The sequence below is a fragment of the Herpailurus yagouaroundi genome, unplaced genomic scaffold (assembly GCF_014898765.1).
Source record: "Herpailurus yagouaroundi ecotype Mexico unplaced genomic scaffold, PumYag 195, whole genome shotgun sequence".
NCBI classification, from domain to species: Eukaryota; Metazoa; Chordata; class Mammalia; order Carnivora; family Felidae; genus Herpailurus; species Herpailurus yagouaroundi.
The window spans coordinates 888,014-908,801 of NW_024412426.1; positions in this window are offsets into that span (position 1 = coordinate 888,014).

Here is a 20,788-nt window from a genome sequence, read left to right on the forward strand (position 1 = left end):
ACCAGAATGTATTTATGCTAAGCGAAATAAGTCAGTCAGAGAAAAACAAATATGAAATGATTTCACTCATATATAGAATTTAAGATACAAAACAAATGAACATAAGGGAAGGGAAGCAAAAATAATATGAAAACAGAGAGGGAAACCATAAGAGACCCTTAAATACAGAAAACAAACTGAGGATTGCTGGTGTGGTGTTGTGGGTGGGGCGGAAGGGCTAAAGGGGTGAAGGACCTTAAGAAGGATGAGCACTGAGTCCAATATGTAAGTAATGAGTCACTACATTCTATTCTTGAAAAATAAATATATTTTTATTAAAAAAAAAAAGAGAAATTGCAAAGTGTGAGTCCTCCATTTTTTTTCCTTTTCAAGAGTATTTAGTCTATTTTTAGTCCCTTGGATTTCCATATGAATTTTAACATAAAAGTGAGATTATCGCAAAATATGAGATCCGAGCTTTTGATAGGGATTGCATTGAATCTGTAGATCAATTAACACATCACCATCTTAACAATAGAAAGACTTCCAATCCATGAACATGGGATGTATTTCTATTTGGTTTTCCTTTATTTGGGTTTCCATTGAATTTCTTTCAATGATATTTTGTGGTTTTCAGGGAGTACGTTTTGAACCGTTTTTGTTCAATTTTTTCCTAAGTATCTTACTCACCTTGATACTATGGTAGTAGAATTTAATTATCATTTCATCTTTAGATCATTCATTGCTAGCATAAAGAAATACAGTGGATTTTCATAGATTAATCTTGTGTCATGCCCTGTTTGTTAGTTCTAAGAGCTTTTGGTAGATTCCTTAGTATTTATACTGCAATATCACATCATCTGAAAATAGAGATAAATAGATTATTTCATCCTTCACAATCTGGATGTCTTTTATTTCTTATTCATTCATTATTTATTTACTTATGTATTTATGTTGTCTAATTTTCTTGACCAGATATCAGTACAATAAAAATTGTGAAAGTGGTCATTTTTGACTTGTTCCTGATATTAGGGAAGAAAACATTCAATCTTTTGTCTTAAGTATGAGGTTTTAGCTATGGAGTTTTTACAGATATCCTCTATCAGGTTGAAGAACTTCAATCCTACTCTTAATTTGCTGAGCTCTTTTCTACTTTATGTTTCATTCTAAACATTTCATTGAGGTTGACTCCATGAGACAAAAGTAGCTACATAGCCACAAATTTCTTCGAGAAATTCTACCTTGGGTGTCCCATAAGGCTACTATGAGAAAACACCCTGAAGATTCTTAGAAAATGTGTTTTTTAAACAGACACTACCCTTGAGGCATGGCCTTACTATCATTGGACTAACATAGCTTGCGGAACTCGAGATGCCACCTTAAATTTTTCTGAGGTTTCAGTGTATGGTTGTTCAGTTAGGACATTGGTTTTCTCTTTAGATGAAGCCTTAGTTTTGTCCTTTCGGATGTAGCTCTGGATTTGACCTTTGCTTCGAAACAATTCATTAATTTTAGCATCATTTGCCATTTGGAGAGGCTGGTATTGAGAAACAGCAAGACCTGATTTGTTTAAATTTAACAGATCCTTCTTCAGTGCATTGTTTTCTCCTCACATTATACTATAAAGAACAAGAAGAGGCTAAATAACACCTTTAACACTCTGCCTGGAAATCTCCTTAGCTGCATCACACAGTTCATTAGGTGAAATTTCTATTTCCTATGTCATCATAGGGGATCAAGTGGCTAAACTTTTTGTCACTTTATAACAAGGGCCCCTTTCCTCAAGCTTCCAAAATTGTTTTCCTCACTTTCCTAAAAGCCCTCAGAGACAACCTCCTCAGGGTCATCAGACCTCAGCTAACAGACTCCTCAAGGGTTATCCGACATCAACCCTTTCCTTGGTCCCGAAACCACTTTAGGATGTTGTCGAGAGCTCTCTACCTCCGATACCAAAAATCTGTTCTCGCTATTATGGCTGCGTAACAAGCCACTCTAAATCTTAATAGCTTAAAACAATGTCAGCACTTAGTTTACTCATGAATCTGCAGTTTGAGCAAGGCTCAGCAGGGATCATCCATCTCTTCCCCACAGCAGCTTGAAGAGCGAGAACTAGAGTCATCCGAAGGCTTCTTTGCTCATGTGTTTGGAGTTGACATTGATGCTCAGCTGAAATCTTAACTGGGAATGTCAACCAGGATATATACAGGCACCTCTCAGTGTGGCTTGGGCTTCCTGCCAACATGGCATCTGGGTTCCAAGGTAGAGCCTATGAGAAAGAGAGAGAGAGCAGGAGTGCTAGGCAGAAGCTCTGTCGCCTGTTCTAAGATAACTTTAGAAGTCACACAATGTCACTTCTACCACAGTCTCTATGTTGACACATCGCAAACCTGCCCCGGGCGAAGGAAAGGAAAACAGCCTTTACTTCTCGCATGTAGAGTGGCAAGTTTCCGGAAAAGCATGTTGGATGGAAATATTGTGGTGGCCATTTTTGATGGAAATATCGTGGTGGCCATTTTTGATAACTACAGTCTGCCACAGGAATCAATTCGTCTTTCTTATGGCAATGTTGCCTCGAAAATATCCTTGAAAAAATGTAGAGCTGCATATGAATTAATGGGCAAGGTGAAAGATAGACTTATCTTATATACTTAACATATACAGTTGACCCTTGAACAACTTGGAGCTGAACTGCATGGGTCCACTTATACCAGGATTTTTTTTTTTAAGTGTTGACAGCAAAACCCATAAGACATTTATTACAACTGTCCAGCACCGTCTCCACAGGACCCAATGGAAGGTGAATGGCTCAGAGATTGACCTGCTGTTCTCTGAGTACCCAGGAGGTCTGTGGAGACCATCAGCACTCGTCAAAGGGGCCTGGGACCTGGCTTCAGGTCACCCCGTGTGCTGACATGGTGGTCAGGTCCATTGCCTGGGGCGGAGGGGAGGGCAGCCAGGAGACTGGGGTGAAGCAGAGGACCAGGCCTAGAGAGCAGGACGGTGCTGCACAGACCCCAGGCACAGATCCCTCCGCTGACCCGTGATTCTGCGTATCCAGGCTCCTGGAGGCCAGGCACTCACCTGCGACAATGGCTGCCGCAGTCGTGGGCCGTGGTGCACCGCCAGGCAGACGGGCAACTACAACTCTGTGCTCTTGTCTCCGCCACGGCGGCTGCTGCTGCTACTGATCCAAGGCCCCCAAGCTGTGATCATCGCCGTCGGTCAGGGCAGACCGGCTGGCACTCCTGCCCCCGCCTATTCACAGATTTTTTTTTCAATAAATAGACGATAACGTGCTGCAAATGTATTTTCTCCTTCTGATGATTTTCTTAAAAACATTTTCTTTTTTCCAGCGTACTTGAAGAATACAGTATATAAGACATATTATAACATACAAAAGATGTACTAATCCATTGTTTCTGTTATCAGTAAGGCTTCTTCTGGTCAACAGTAGTCAAGTTGCAGGGGAGCCAAAAGTTGTTGAGTTTGGATCACAGAGATCAATTGTGCAGGCGCGTGCACAATTTTTTCCCACCTTTTATTATTCAGGTCACTTATTAGAATCTGGGCTGGACTGAACTTTTTTATCCTGAATTTTTTGTTTGTTTGTCCATAATGTGCCTCTGGTTTCTGTCCCTGTGTCATTTCTATGGATGTCCCTTGCAGAAGCAAGAAATTGGACAGAGGCAAATCACTGAATCAGTCAAGAGATAGGCAAGGTTTGGGGTATTACATGAGATTGCTCAATACGTCATGACCTTTTTCCTACAGATGTGGACCTTCGAACAAGTGTCCTTGCTTGCACAGGAGGGAAAAAATAAGCCATGACTGTGGATCGAGAACAGAGAGAGAGATGGCTCTATGTCTCCAATTTGACTTACTACACGCCATCAGGATTCATTGGCATGCGTCTGCATTGTGCTCTCTGCCCATGACCAGCCTTTCAAGAACTAAGTGCCAGTAGGAAGGAAAGTATACACAGTAACTGGTGGGCATTAATCAAGGCCACACTGGGCTGCTTCCAGGGGAACACATGTCTAATGGCCACAGAAAGAGGAGAGAATAGAAATCAATCTGCTTAATGTTATTCTCGCCTCTGTCAAGAGATGAAGAGATGGGCTTATCATGCTTTGAAATGTAATGCAAACTTGGAAATCAGGATAGTGGACAGAATGAAACAGAGAGAGATTTGATTCTTTCTGCTCTCCAAAGCTCCCTAAAAGAGCCAACTTCCCATTCGGCAGACCATGTCAATAAGGCTGTATTTTCCTACTGTGTTTTCATAATGGTATCATGAGCGTGGTGTTGTCATCACCATTAGAGAATGACAGGCATCCCTTGGTACCAGTTCTGTGATGTTATGATTCTTGGGCACAGACGTTGATCCCAGCCAGAATATGGAGGCAGGAAGCATGGAGACAATCACTCCAAGGAAGGCAAAGCAAATCCCCAGATGTCATTTATGTAGGTAGTGGCCAAGGGATCAGACCCCATAAGTGTCTTTTCTTGCTTGGATCAGCAGAATGATGTTGGGTAGGTGGGTGGGAAGGGGAACATTAAACTGAGAACCAGGTTTGGCTTCATGACTCTACCACTAACTCACATCCTCAAATGAGGATATTGTGTCCCATGCTCTCTGAATTATTCCCCAGTTCTGATATTCCCTTCTTCATGGTCCCAACCTTGCCCCTGAGGAGCATAGCTTTTATCTAGGCTCCCCAACTAAAGAGACGGCCCAAACTGTTGTATCTTGTGCTATGTAAAGTTTTTATCTTTAGGGATTCTGATGTTACCACCAGAAACAGGCTTCTTGCAAGACAATCCTACAAGCAGGCTAATGTCAGAATTAACCAAAGGAAAAGGTCTGATGGAGAGTGCTTGGTGAAGAATCTGCTAGCTAACAGTTTGGGATGTGGCATATGCTTGCCCTGGAAGAGACAGGAACGTCCTGGAAAAGCAGCACATTTGTTGCAAAGCTCTGGAGATCCCACTTCCCTTCCAATGTTTGCATATTTTTTAATTAAATTATTTTCCATCCTCGGTGAGAAAAGTATGTGAGGTTATGGAGGAAATAGTTGGTCAGTTTGTTCCCCAGTTCCCAGTTCAGCTTCTGGCCAGCTCGTCCTTTTGGGCAGGCCACCCCCTCACCTCCCCGCGTTTAGCGGTTTCATCTGTAAAACGCGACTGCCTTTCTCACGGAGATACGAATTTTACATTTTTCAATGAAATCTTAGAGGTGAAATTCTTTGAAAATGGGATAGTGGAACACAATTTTGAGGTGCTGCTAGCGCTGGCTTATTAGACTTCTCTGGAAACGCCTAGATTAGTTTGGCTCAGCGTTGGGTGTTTTTCAGGTACAGAGAGATTCAAAGTCAGAGATTTTCGACTTCCAAAGCAACCTAAGCACTTAGGTCTCAACTGCATGAAGCCGGCACCACAGAGGAAACTGCAAAGGTGGGGACTCCCTGCAGAGTCTAGCTTTTTCAAAGGAAATAATGAGCTATTCAGTTACTATTCTGTGGGCTTACAAATTTTTTTTTTTTTGGAAAATGTTAGTTCAACCACTATTACTGAAAAATGCTCACTGCTCAACTTGCCTGCTGCAAATTAAGCCACCAAACAATTCAGTGCTACTGTGGATCCTGGAGACCAGAATGTTTTAAAAAGCATCAACTTCTTGGGTACCTAATCACATTTGAAAATAAAAATGAAGCTTCTAACTGAGCCTCAGAGCTCTTCTTTATATTCTGAGCCTTTCTTTCTTCCAGGGCTGGGACACACAGCTTAGAGCTACTCGGTCTTTGTCCATGGCTGGTCTTGCACCTTCCTCCTTTTCCTTGGACACTCATAGCTCAGCAAGGGAAAAGGGGTGGGTGTGGCTGGTTTGCATTTTGCCAAGGATCTCCCCTCCGCACTGAGCAGTTATCAAACATAGAAACTGGGTTCAGGTGAGCATACAGGAAGTGTTTACTGAATACTCACTATCATCCCAGTGCCACGTTGGGTTAGTGAGGACACCAAATAAGGTGTCATGGCTTTTGTTGTTTGTAAGAAGGAATAAAAGCTTTTGAAGAGGTAGAGAGGATTAGCTGCTGAAGCTCCTGAATGCATCTCTCTGGCCATACTGGCCTGTTTTCCTGTTTCTGTGCACATTGGAGAACTGCACCGCCATTATCTACATGTTGTCTCTGTGACTTCAGTGTCTTATTCGGGCTCTCTATTTCCTCTTACACCTTTAGCCCATCTTACCCTCACTCCTTAGCAGGTTGACCCACTCATCTCCTCTCCTTGACTTCCTTGGTGCCTCCAAATTTCATCTCTGTTTCACTCTTTCTTACCCCTCAGCTCAGGGGGGTGTTCTGGCCGGTCCCCAGTTCTGTCTCATTGCCCATAGGACAGGAGTTTTCTTTGTTCAATGAGTTCTTTGATATTACTATCTCCTGTAGTCAGGTGCACTGTGATTGGAGCAATTTCTGATACCCTAACAGGAAGCTAAACCCTAACATAACCATTTACTGGTGGAATTTTTCATTGAGCAAGCAATTCAGTGTTATATATTCAGAGATATAAAATGACTAAAACCTTTGACCTAGAATCCCACGTGTAAAAATCAACTCTAAAATATTGTTTCTTAAAAGGTAATTATCTTATTGGTGACAATATCCAAATGGGGTTAAATAAACTGCTTGAAACATAATGTAGACTTTGATAAGTTACTCCCTAAATATTTGTTTAATAAAGGAATAATTTGAAAGGTTGTGAACAAAGGTCAGATGTCCATGCTTGATTTATTCCCTTTCACTTTCACCCTTCTATGGAAATGCCCATGAAAAAAGCAGAACCCAGTCAGATCACCAAAAAACCAATGAAATAATTCAATGATACCATTCAAACTAATGTAAATTTCTTGGAGGGAATACTCCTAGTCTAGTGTGTCCAGCCGAGAAAGAAAAGCTACTCAGACACCGTGACATAAAACAACTGATCAAAAAGAGAGTGGGTTTTGAGCTGCTCATGCATTTTACCTCGACGTTGAAGATACGGAGTCCAAGCTACAGCCAAATAGCCTGATGGCCTCTCTCCTACTACAGGGGCACTGACTTTTGAGATGCCTAAAGATACGATCTTCATCAAAGCTCCTTCTCTCATCAGTACTTGTTTCTGAAACTCTTTGGAAGCCTCCAACTTGCAGCCATGCAAAATGGCTGAAGATGAAAATGGAGGTTATGCGTCGTGGCAGGAGAAATATATTCTCATATGTGTAAGAGCCCAAGAAATATTCCGCCCATGTATCTTTCCTGAAGGAGTTATTCTACGGCATAATCCAGTTGACAAACATATAAATCCAATGGTGGGAACTCAAGAAAGAAGTCAGAGGATAAGAGGATTGCATGCACAGTGGAGTTGGTTGAAATATTTATTTAGTTGTATATCTGACCAAAAAAAAAAAAAAAAAAAAATAAGGGCCAAAGTAAGAACTGTTGGAAAGAGTGGTGCCAAACAAAAATGATGCCTGGTTGATAACTTCACATTATGGTAGAAAGATTGTACAATGGGGAATGGATGGAAGTCAAATTGTGCTGAATTTCTTCTTTTATATTAAGATGAGTTAGCTTTTTGGTTCAAACTATTCGAATTACGAGGATAAAGTAACCAAAAGCTTGTCAATTCAAGAATTTGAGGGCAGACATGGGTTTTAAATGATACAATTAACAAAAAATTAATGAGTTTTAATTACCATAAAGCAGATTTTAATCACTGGAAAACTAATGCTCCTTTCCAAGTGTCCATGAAACATTTACCGAAGGTGACTGAAGACAATAATAATAAATTCCAAAGAGCTACCGTTAAAAGATCTTCTAACGTGTGTTTTCTCTTTTCAGCCCCCCATAATCAAAGTCTTCAAGTAAAATCATACCTACTGATGGTATTCTAAACCTCAGTGAGCATATGCCACCTCATTTTTACACTCACTGTGATTCCCAGCATCAGTGGTTTGAGAGTTTTTGAGTATGGACTCAGCTTTGTTAAAAAGATTACATCAGAGGGGCACCCGGGTGGCTCAGTTGGTTAAATGTCAGACCGGGTCAGGTCACCATCTCACCCTTCGTGAGTTGGAGACCCCGTGTTGGGCTCTGTGTTGACAGTTCAGAGCCTGGAGCCCGCTTCGGATTCTGGGTCTCCCTCTCTCTCTGCTCCCCACCCCCTTCCTGCACGCTGTCTCTCTCTCAAAAATAAATAAACATTTAAAAAAATTTTTTTAAAAATAAGATGACATCAGAGGGGCACCTGGGTGGCTCAGTCTGTTAAGCATCCTATTTCAGCTCGGGTCATGATCTCATGGTTCATGAGTTTGAGCCTCGCATCCGGACCCTCTGTTGTCATCACAGAGCCCACTTAGCATCCTCTGTCTCCCTCTTTCTCGCCTCTCCCTCACTAGCTCTCTCTCTCTCTCTCTCTCAAAAATAAATAAACATTTGAAAAAACTACATCAGAATATCAAGCTTCAACTTGGTTTCAGCTAAGATTTTCATCACTTTGCTAGGAAGCGTGACAATATACATCCACAGATACAAAGGCAGTTTGCAACCATTGAAAACTCTTTTTCATTGACTTCACTGGGGATCCATTAGGAAGATTAGAGGCAGGATATCAGACCCCAGGGAGACCCTTTGTGTTGCAGGCTTGGGGGATACGAGTAGCCTTTACTCTTATCAACATTACTGCAGAAAACATGCAAAGCCCTGTCCAGATTCTTCTCCCTATGGAACAAAGGACTTAAGCTGCTGGGAGAAGGTGGTAAGTCCTATCTTCTCCAGAGCACAGGAAGCCCACCCAATAGACCAGGGAGCTGGGGTTTTTTTGAGACTAAAGCTAAACCAAGACCACAGAGCAAGTCCCTCTGGGCCCCACCACCAAGCTGATAAGCATCAAATAGTAACAAGTAAGAGCAGTTTACTGCCTGGACGGTCAAGAACATGGAGAGAGAACTTCTCTGAGGTGCAGATTCACAGGGAAAACCTGAGGCTGAAGGCGATAAAGAAACATTAAAAAAACCCACCAGCAACCAAGACTCCACCGTAATCATAAGGTAGGGTTAGAAGAATTTGAAGCCAGTGTTTTACTGAGGGTGACTTTCACAACAAATCCCAAACCTTGAGTATCTCAGCACTTGACTACCTTGACCCAACTCCCCTCACTGAAAGTCCAGTAGAAGAGTGTGCCCATTTCCAGGCATAAACACTATTTACTTGAATCCCAACTGTCTTGTACTCAATTTCTGGCTTTTATCACAGAATTATAAGAAACACAAGAAAGAACACACACACACTCATACACACGACGCAACACTGTCAAGAATCACAGCAATGAACGGAACCGCATATGGATAAGACCTAGATGGTAGAACTATCGGACAAGTGATTTTAAATAATTCCGATTAATATGTTAAATGATCTACTGCAAAAGAAGACAGTGTGTAAAAACAAATTTTAGCAGGGATATGAAAACCAGAAGAATCAAATGAACATGCTAAAAATATTAATAGTAAAAGTCATGGTAAGAGATAAAGAATGACATCTATAGGGTTATTAGTACTCTTGGCACAGCTGGGGAAAGGTGTCAACTTGAAAATAGCTCGATAAAAATCACCCAAACCATCATTTTTATTTTGTTGCTAAATCTCCCAGGTTTGGCCAGTGAGAGCCCCTTCAAGACGGCTGCTCCTTCTGACATGATCTTATCATTGTGCATTAGTCAGGGTTCTCCAAAGAAACACACCGACAGGAAGTGTGGAAGTGTGCGTGTGCGTGTGTGTGTTTGTGTGTGTACATGAAGAGAGAGAGAGAGAGGAGGTTGGGAGTTTCCTTTAAGAAATTGGCTCATACATGGGGCGCCTGGGTGGCGCAGTCGGTTAAGCGTCCGACTTCAACCAGGTCACGATCTCACGGTCCGTGAGTTCGAGCCCCGCGTCGGGCTCTGGGCTGATGGCTCAGAGCCTGGAGCCTGTTTCCGATTCTGTGTCTCCCTCTCTCTCTGCCCCTCGCCCGTTCATGCTCTGTCTCTCTCTGTCCCAAAAATAAATAAACGTTGGAAAAAAAAAATTAAAAAAAAAAAAAAAAAAGAAATTGGCTCATACATTTATGGATTCTGGTAAACCCATAGTCTCCATGGTAGATTGGCAGTCTGAATACTCAGAGAAGAGATGATGTTGTGGTTTCAGTTTGAAAGCCAACCACTGGCAGAGTTCCCTTTTCTTCCAGAGAAGTCGGTCGTTTTCTACAAAAGCCTTCAACTGTTTGGATGAGGCCCACCTATATTACGGAGAGTAGTTTGCTTTAACCAAAGTCCATTGGTTTAAACAATCTTACCTAAAAAAAATAACTTCACAAAAACATCTAGAATAATGTTTGACCAAATATCTGGGTGCTATGGCCTAGACACATTGATATATGAAATTAGCTATTATAGATCCTTTGAGCTCTATATTGTTTTTTAGCACAAGGTGAAGTTTTGGGTTTGTGTTTTCTCTTCGCTCTCCCTGGAGACAGCCATTTCTCCAAGTAACCCTGTTTCATTTTATTTAGAAATTTATTTAGCATTTAGAAATCAAGATCTGGATCCCATGGATGATTTGTGCTTACTGGTACTGAATGAGCTTCTAGGCCCTCCAGCTGAGAGAGCTAGTAAATATATAAGTGTAGACACACACACACACACACACACACACACACACACACACACACAGAGGGGGATGGAGGGAGAGGGAGAGAAAGAGGATTATAAAGCAATTATAAGATATTAAAATGAGGGAGTTTGGGTTAATACGCACCAAAATTCTTTGCCTTATTTTCTTTTTAAAAGACCTTTAAAATATCATTTATTTCATTTTAATGTTATTTTCAACTTTTCTCTGCAATGGACATAATTTATTGGTGCAGTGATAAAGTGTAGGTAGGCTCAATTTGTTTCTCAGCTTTTTTTATTGTTGATTTGCAAACACAGGAATTTCCCAGGTGAAATCTGAAACTGACTCCCCTTCACAGAGGACACGGGGGATGGAAGAAAGAGGTGGACCATTCCAGACTGGTGGGTGGTAGGTTTAATAAGCAAGAAAACTCACCTATGCAGCTTTCCTTGAGCAGCTGCTAGACAAATACATCTTCAAACCCATTGGCCAGAAGCTTAAAAGTCTATAGAGGCCTTAACTGCATTCAGTCACATATTCATCCAGATGGTCTCAAGAACACATTGAGCCTTTCCCAAGGCTATGTCCTTAGAAAGGTTCCCATTGCAGGGACGGTGGGTAGAACATACATTGCAGGGACAGGAGAGGGAGTGAGAAGCCTCCAATTGTCTTAAGTCCCATCTGAGGGTCAACTGGTGGTCACATCCTCTCGATGATCTCTTCCAACATTTATCCTTTTATTGAAATATACTGACATACAATACTGTGTAAATTTAAGGTGTACAACATGTGAATGTGATTCCCACTGTAAAGATAATTAGCACCTCTATCACATTACATAATTACCCTTTCATTTTAGTGGTTGGAATAATTAAATTCTAGTCTCCTAGCAAGTTTGATAATTATGATATGATGTTGTCTACGTTCACTGCACTGTGCATTATCTCTCTAAAACTTCTTTACTACTCATTCTGAGTTTGTAGCTTTAAACAATACCTGTCTTGAACCCTTGCCCTCCATCTCTGGTAACCACCTTGTTATTCTCTGTTTGTTTGGTTTTTTTTATTACAAGTTTGGCTTATTTAAATTCCACATATAAGTGATATCATATAGTACTTGTCTTTCTCTGTCTGACTCATCTCACTTAGCATAATGTACTCAAGGTCACAAATGGCATTCTCTTTTCATGGCTGAATAATATTCCATTATGTACACGGACCACATTGTCTTTATCCACTCATCTGTGGATAGACACTTAGGGTGTCTGCATATCATGACTATCATAAATAATGGTGCCATAAACATGAAGGTGTAGATATCTTTTTGAATTAGTGTTTTGTTTTCTTTGGATAAATAGCCTGAAGTGGAATTGTTGGATCATATAGTAGATCTATTTTAATTTTTTTGATAAACCTTCCTAGTCTTTTCCACAGTGGCTATGTAAATTTACATTCCCACCAACAGTGCTCAAGGGTTTCCTCTTCTCCATATCCTTGTTATCTCCACTTGTTATCTCTTGTCTTCTTGGTGATGGTCATTCTGATAGGTATGAAGTAATATCTCATTGTTTTGATTTGCATTTCCCTAGTGATTAGTGATGTTAAACATCTTTTCATGTATTCATTCGTTATTGTCTTCAGAAAAATATCTATGTAGTTCCTCTATTTTTAAATAAGATTGTCTATTTCTTAGTTGTTGAGTTTTATGAGTATTTTACATATTTTGGATATTAATTTCTCATCTGACATATGACTGCAAAACTTTTCTCCTTTTCTGTAGGTTGTCTTTTTATTTTGTTAATTGCTTCTTTTGTTATGCAAAAAATTTTAAGTTTGATACAGCTTTATTTGTTGATTTTTGCTTTGTTTGTGTGTGCGTGCTTTGGGGGTTATATCCAAAAAATCATGCTAAGACAAATGTCAAAAAATTTCTTCCTTATATTTTCTTCTAGGATTTTTGTAGTATCAGGTCTTATGTTTAAGCCTTCGATCCATTTCAAGTTCATTTTTGTGGAGTGGTGCAGGATAGGGACACAATTTCATTGCTCTGCATTGTTTAACCATTTTCCCCAGCACCAGACTATTCTTTTCCATTGGGTGCTCTTGGCTCCCTTGTTGAATATTAGTAAAACAGGAATTTAATTCTGGGCTCTCTATTCTGTTCTGTTGGCCTATGTGTCTGTTTCTGTGTCAGTACCATATTGTTTTCATTACTGTAGCTTTGCAGGATACTTTGAAATCAGAGAGTATAATACCTCTAGCTCTGCTCTCTTTCTTCAGGATTACTTTGGTTATTTTGGGGTCATCTGTGGTTCGATTCAAATGTTAGGATTTTTTTTTTTTTATTTACGTGAAAAATTCTTTTGTTATTTTGATGGGGATTATGTTGAACCAGTAGATGGCTTTGGGTAGTATGGACATTTTAACAGTACGAATTCTTCTAATCCGTGGACACAGGATGTGTTTGCATCTGTTTGCGCTTTTGATTTCTTTCAGCAAAATCTTAGAGCTTATGATGTACAAATTTTTCGCCTCTTTGGTTAGACTGATTCCTAAACATTCTACTGTTTTTGATGTTATTGTGACTAAGATAGTTTTCTTCATTTCTTTTTCAGTTTTTAACCTTAGTGTATAGAAATGCAACTGATTTCTGTATGTTGATCTTGTATTGTGTCATTTCACTGATCCGCTATCTTAACTTTTAAAGAATAAAATTATTTCAAAATTGTAGGCTTAAAAAATAAGAACACATCAAAGATACCCTCAAATAGTATCTCTGCTATTATTTTATTTGCAACGAGGCAATAATATGGCATATCTCCCTTCTCACTCTAAAACAGCACGGTCTTCCACATTGGGTATTTCCCACCCTTTCGTGGACCACTGGAGAATCAGAAGTCAGTGGTTTTAAATGGCTTTTCAGACTCTTCCCTGGCCTGCTCCAACAGACCAAAGCCAAATGCGCACAGCATTCTGGCAAGTCTCTGCACTTCAGCTGCTCATCTATCTTCTTCTAAAACACGGATTCTCAGGTTTGCTGAGAATTATCTGGAAGGCTTTTAAGAAATACCGATACTCAATCCATGACCCCCCAATTCAAAATTAATTGGCGCGTGTAGAGCATATACCCTCTATAGGGGATTCTAATGTGGAGTCAGCATTAAATACTGCTGCTGTAAGGCATCGTCACAATCATACATCATCCAAGCCTCCTGAGCCATCCATCTACCATCCCCAAAACCATAAACATCCATAATGTGACCAATCTCCTACCTCTCCCTGCCCGCCCCCAATTTCCATTGTGCCTTGTGAAATGTATGGACTTTTGTCAATGGTCTTTTCTATATCCCTCACCTCTTCGTTGGTTTCTTCGAATTGCCGAACTGAAAAACGGCACCCTCTTTCAAGGGCTATCTCTTCTCTCACACTCCGTGAATTAGAAAGAGATAGGTATGCTCTTTGCTCTCCAGTACTTCGAAAACCTTCTTTTCTTTCTTCTCTCATTGAATTTCAGGCCATCAGATTTCACCACCTCCCCCTCTTGATTGGTCTTGTCATTCCTCAATTCTTGAAATTTTCCGTCACCGACTCGTTATTTTTTTCCTTCATCTTGCCCCCTATTGCCATTAGTGGTGATGTCAGGGTCTTTTGCTGGTACTGACTCTTTCATTTTCATTCTTACCTTCCACCCCCGGTATGAGGCATTCATTTCCATTTTCATGGTGGAAGCCAAGTCCTTGTACCAGGTGGACTTTGGACCTACAATCTTTGGGCAGATATCAAAAAACAAACAAACACACAAACAAACACACAAACAAAAAAACAGATTCCTATATCAATGTTTCCTGCTTGCACCAGCTTTCCACCATCAGAGTGCTACTTAAACCTAAGTCTGTTCCACCTGAAGGCCACATTCAAGAAAGATTAAAGGAGAGTAGGCCAGGATTGGTGTCTGTCTACGAGTAAGCTCAGCCCTTAATTTTTTTAAGTTTATTTATTTATTTTAAGAGAGAGAGAGAGAGAGAGAGAGAGAGAGCAGGGGAAGGGAGAGAGAAGGGAGAGAGAGAAAATCCTAAGCAGGCTCCGCACTGTCTGTGCAGAGCCTGATGCAGGGCTCGAACTCACAGACCGTGAGATCATGACCTGAGCCAAAATCAAGAATCTGACATTTAACTGGTTGAGCCACTCGGGCCCCCCCTTAGTTCAGCCTTTATAAGGAAAGAAATTCTTACCCTGATGGGTTCTTGCATCTCTAAGTGCTTTTTACTGGCTTCTATTGTTTCTTTCTCTACAGATCTCGTATCATCTGAAGCTCTTCTCTGTATTTTCATGCACTTTTTTTTTTCGGGTTTTGATTCAGCATGTTTCATTCTTTTTCAGTTTCCCCAATACGAATCTTATACTGTTATTTACTAACAAGTAGCCTGTCTTTTGCTAAATATGGCCATTTGTTCTAGAGAGAAATAAACCAAGATGGTCTGTATAATATGTATTTCAGTATTTGTTCTGTTTTTCCGTGCTCACTGAATAAGGAGGCAAGGATAAGACAAGGCAGTCTTTAACTTCTTAAGGCTGAAGAATTGTAGTTGGGCAATACAAAAGATATATACTCAAAATTGTGAGGTTTGGTGATATATTGCCAATGGGGGATATTGCAGCTACAGAAGTATTTAAAATCCGAACTGAGCCAGGAGTCATTTGAGTTCTAGCATCACCATTACCATTAATTAATGGTGTGATACTGGGCAAGCCATTATACCATCTAAACCTCAGTTTTCTAGCTGTAAAACAAGGAAAGTAACAGCTCTGTTCACTGTCTGATAAAATACGGGGTGGGAGAAGAGGTTGTTGCAGAGGCCAAATTAAAAGTCCTGGAGAGTTCTTGGAAAACAGGTAAGAGCTGTTCAAATAGTTTTCTGAATTTGTTGTTGGTGTTCGTGTTGTCACTGTTTTTCAAACAGAGGGCAGGGGTTTCGTCGGTATATAATTCTGTTCAGAATCAGGGCACGGATTCAGGATTTTCTTGGTCTCTTCTAATAGCAGGATGGAAGAGGAGATAAGAGTCACGGTATCTAAGGGAGCTCTGCCATTTTCTGTGTCCCTGACCCCACCCCACAGCCTCCATCTGACACATCAATGCAACAAGAGTTTTCTGTCCCCAGAAAAGAGACCCCTGGGGCCCCCTTCCCAACTTCCTGAAGCACAACTCATTCTCGGATGAACTTTTTTCCTCTCTCGCTAGCAAGCCTAATATCACAAACAAACTAAATTTGGAATTCGTTTAAAGGTTTAAATCCCTAAACCAACCAACTAGCTGTCTTCATCACGTGTGCGCAAATGGTCAGGATTAAAATGATTTATAGTACAGTTCTCCCCCTCGGTTAGCCCTGTTTGGTTGTAGTTCCCACCTAATAAAAGTCAAAAGCAAGGGCTTTCCTAATGCTGTATTCGCTTTCAGCCCAGCAGGAAAAAAAAAAAAAAAAAAAAAAAAACCATCTTTCAGCTGGGAAGCTACTGTTCCATAGTGGCTGCTTCGGGGAATGTTATTCTAATATGTTTTAACTCAGAGATGTTAGCTATCTTATGTTAAAAAAACGTTATAAGAGGATATTTAAGAAGTCTATAAATTAGTATTCATTGTGGCATTAAAGATGCTAATTTTTAAGGAGGAAATAATGTATGGCATTCTGCGAGAATTCTATATGACCATTTTACTGCAGCAGAGTTGTGGAGATAAAGAGCGTTGTTGCTTTCATGGACTCTAACTCTCATTTATGAAGGGAAATACACTCGCCTGTCTTTTACCAGAGGAGATGCAATTGTTATTCATGTTGAGAAAGAGGTTTATTAGCAGTTTTGTCATAGAGACTCGGAAATAAAGGCATTTGGGTTATTACAAGATATTAATTATGAACGTCAGCCAACGGCAGTCGTGTGCTTCTTTGTGGTATAGGGCACAAAATTATCTGCTGATTTGCTGGATATTTAGAGGCCCAGCGGTTTTGGCCTGAGTTCACAACTTTCATCACGTGTAGAAACACCCATAGATCGTTTAGATTATGCGAGCATGTTTCTATGTAACGTGTTTTCCTTGACGGATACATAGCCAAGTTTCTTTATCTGTAGACTATTCCATTATGGGTTTTTTTTTCCCCCTCCCAAGTGACAAAAGAATTTTTGAGTTACTGTTCATAGTTATTTACTCAGGGGGCATTGACTGAGTAATTTTTATGTGCTGGGGACTCTGCTTAGATCTAGGAATAAATTTACAGATAAGAGGGATTTTTGCCCTCTTAAAGCAGGAAAGACAGACAAGGCAATTGTAACACACGGTGTTACCTCTTAGGACGTGGGCGTGCAGATCATTAGGAAGCATACAGAAAGGGCGTCAGACTTAGATCTGAGGATCAGGAAAGGTTTTGAAGAGGGACTGCCTTTAAGATGAGTCCCAAAGGATGTGTAACAATTGGCCAGGTAAAGACGGAGAGAGAATAAGGCTGTGGGGAGACACAGAAATGTGAAGGAAGGCCCGGAGCCCAGAGAGGGCTATGTGGTGATCAGCTTAGGAACCAAAGTTCCCTGTAGCGGGAACGTCAGTTTTGGATACAGCGGTGGGTGGGGACAAATGAGGCCGATAGAGATGAGTGGGAGGCGGTCTTGCAGGGGCGCATGCACCCTGTGCGGTAGTTCGGGCTCCATCTTGGAGTCGGGAGGGTTTTAGGCAAGGGAGTGAAATGATCAAGGAGCCTGCATTGTGGGAAATGGATTGGGATGTGACAAAACGGGAAGTAGTTAGGAGGTTACTGCAATAATTTAGACACAAGCGCGGTCAATTGTGTGGCATAAAAGCTGGTGGCTTTTACTTTCTGCATGACTTGGGAATGGCGTATTTGAGAATGAGAAGAAAGGAGAGGCGGTGTTCAGAGATTTAAGAATCATAGAAGCAAAAAAAGGGGGGCGCTTGGATGGCTCAGTCGGTTAAGTGTCCGACTTCGGCTCAAGTCATGATCTCGCGGTCCGTGGGTTCGAGCCCCACGTCCGGCTCTGTGCTGACAGCTCAGAGCCTAGAGCCCGTTTCAGATTCTGTGTCTCCCTCTCTCTCTCTGCCCCTCCCCTGTTCATGCTCTGTCTCTCTCTGTCTCAAAAATAAATAAATGTTAAAAAAAAAATTAAAAAAAAAAAAGAGGTCTGACTAGGGAGACAGGAGGTCCAATGGGAAGGACTGAAGGAACCATTGGTGACGAAGGACATAAATTTACAGTGGCAATACCTGCATGGCTGTATGCTTTCTTCATGATCCTCTAAAGCATATGTGCAATATATTAGCAGTGAACAGCTGAACTGATCTGTAAGAACATCGGATGAAGAGATGAACAAGGGAATCTAAACTGGGCAAGAAAGCAAGAAATTATAAGGACCCCACATTGGGCTCTGTGCTGCAGGACGGAGCCTGCTTGGGATTCTCTCTCCCCCTCTCTCTGCCCCTCTCCCACTCGCACTGTCTCTGCCTCTTGCAAAATAAATAGATAAACTTAAAAAAAAATTTTTTTTTAAAGATACGTAAGGCAATGACCTATCACAAAGGCTAAGACATCGTTGGTGACTAAAATGTCACTGGAAATAAACTAGATGGAGGAAATTTTTAATTTGAAACTCCTCTCAGGGAGGAGAGAACTTACCGCGAGTGAGAAGTCTGAGCCGTGAAAGAGATGAGATCTACCTATATTTATTCTATATTTCTTTGCCTTGTCTTTCTGTCTTTCCTTCTCCATGACGCTAACTAAGGTTGGTGACTTCGCCAGGATTGGGGCCAGGAGGGGAAAGAAAGATAAGGAAACAGAAAACGTCTTACTGGTGAACTAAGCAGAAGCCTGAGGCTCTTCCTAATTCTTTCCTCTCTCCTCTCACAGGTTTTCCACCCACCTCATGATGGAAGTTTCTCCCTGATTGCTCTTGCTCCCTCTTCTTTTACCCTTCATAGGAGTTTTCTCAATTAAGTACCTTACACTTTTGATCTCACCTTGTCATGGGCTTTTTGGAGGACGTGACTGGCAACATCACTTCCCAAAAGTAGCTACCGCAGGCTGCCTCTTACTCTTCAGAATTTACAGGCATGAGTTCCATCCATCACGGACGCACGTTCCACATCCAGCTTCCTAATGGTCTTCTGTCACAGGGGACCCGGGACAGGGTTTGATAAGATATGGGAAGACATGAAGACACGGAAGTGAGTGTCATGAAGGGGGACATTTGTTGTACTCACAGATGGTTAGAAAAGAAGCACAGCATGCCCCGCGGTGCCACACGGGAAAGCCCCAGGGTCGGTCAGGAGGCAGAGGGAGTGAGGGGAAAACACGCTCACGAGTCTCTACTGTGATTTCTGCTGGAAGAAACAAGCCAGGAAGAACAAGCAGGCTTAGGATCAGCTAGTTTGAATAACTGAAGTGGGCTCTGGGGTGTAGGAATTTCCTTTAGCTGTCAGGTACCTGGTCCTTGGGGTGAGTAAGGCAGGGAATAGTGGCCAGAAAGAGAGAGTATGATAAACAAGGTGGTTGGGGGGGGGACAGGCCGGTTTGCATGTGAAAAGCCCGTTGCCACATGAGTTGTTTGCTGTCTCTCGGGGAATTAGCAGCCTTGAGAGGGACAAGTGTCCCTCCGGTGTCAGCAGGGCCTCAAGATGTCAAAGAGTCAAAATACAGAGAACAAAAAAGACACGATTAACACATCTTCTTGGAAGTCCTCACTTGTCTTGAGGTAAAGAGTAGGAACTCTCCCATACCTGCTCCATTGTGTGTGGGAAAGTGAGGGGAGAGCCCGTCCACAAATTCTCCCTCTACGTCACTCCTTTCTATTCCCCTTACTCTCCCCAATCTCTTTCATAGACCACAGGGGAAGATCATAAAATATGTTTTTTGAAAATATGTTTTGTTTGTGAAACCGACTTTAGGTCAGATCCTATGCAAATCCCATATAGGTGGTCTGGAACCTTCTTTGATCTTAAGCCAAACCCAACATGAACCATGGTTTCCTTAGGTGAGGAATGCTGTTTTCCAGGGGCGCATGGGTGGCTCAGTCGGTGAAGCGTCCAACTAACTCTTAGTTTCGGCTCAGGTCATGATCTCACTGTTTCATGAGTTCGAGCCTGGCATCAGGCTCCGCGCTGACAGCATGGAGGCTGCTTGGGACTCTCTCTCTGTCTCTCTGCCCCTCCCCTGCTTGCACTGTCTCTGTCTCTCTCAAAATAAGTAAATAAATTAAAAAAAATTTTTTTTAAGGAATGCCATTTTCCATTCCATGTGAAAATCTTCCCTATTTTCAAAGTTTCAACTAAAATTTCATCATGCTTACAAACTTTTCTTTAATTGCATTGCCAGATATACCTTCACCTTCCTCTGAATCCTCATAGATCTTTACTTTCCATTTTGAACTTCACCTTTCGACATTGACATCTCTTCGACCAGTTAACTGTTAGCCTGATTTTGATTTTGATCTTGTAGTACGTCATATCATTGCAGTAAGTCATGTGCTAGGAGCTTAGAGAACATGTTTGCCCTGAAAATTCAGGGAATTATCTTCAGGAGTCTAACCCCCATTGTGGTCCCTAGATGTCTTAGAAGAAATAACACAGGGATCTTTTGATTTGGTGATCAAAACCCAAGACACTGAGATGCAAATTCAGATAAGCAAGAATGCATAGGATTCATATTTAAAGAAGAATCAAACTTGTGTGACTTATTTGAGGACAAAGATTCTGAAGCAGAGATGCTACAACAGAAAAAAAAAATGCCGTAATTATTTTTGAGTTAAGGAGAAAGAACTAGCAGAACACGCATCAAGCCAAAATCGTAATTGTAGATTTTTATCCTGAGAGACATCATACATGTCGATAAAGACACAGAAATGAAGATAGAAGGTTGGAAGCATGGTAATGGAAAAACAGTTAATACAATAAAATTAGTACCCCAGAAAGATATCTAGACATATCTGAGACCTTGGTATATGATTGGAGGAGGCATCCAAAAGCAGCTGGGACCAAACTAATGTAGAACAAATTGTCTGTTCATACGTAAAATAGAACAAAATTAGACTCCCACCTCAACCAATGTCAAAAGCAAACTCCAAA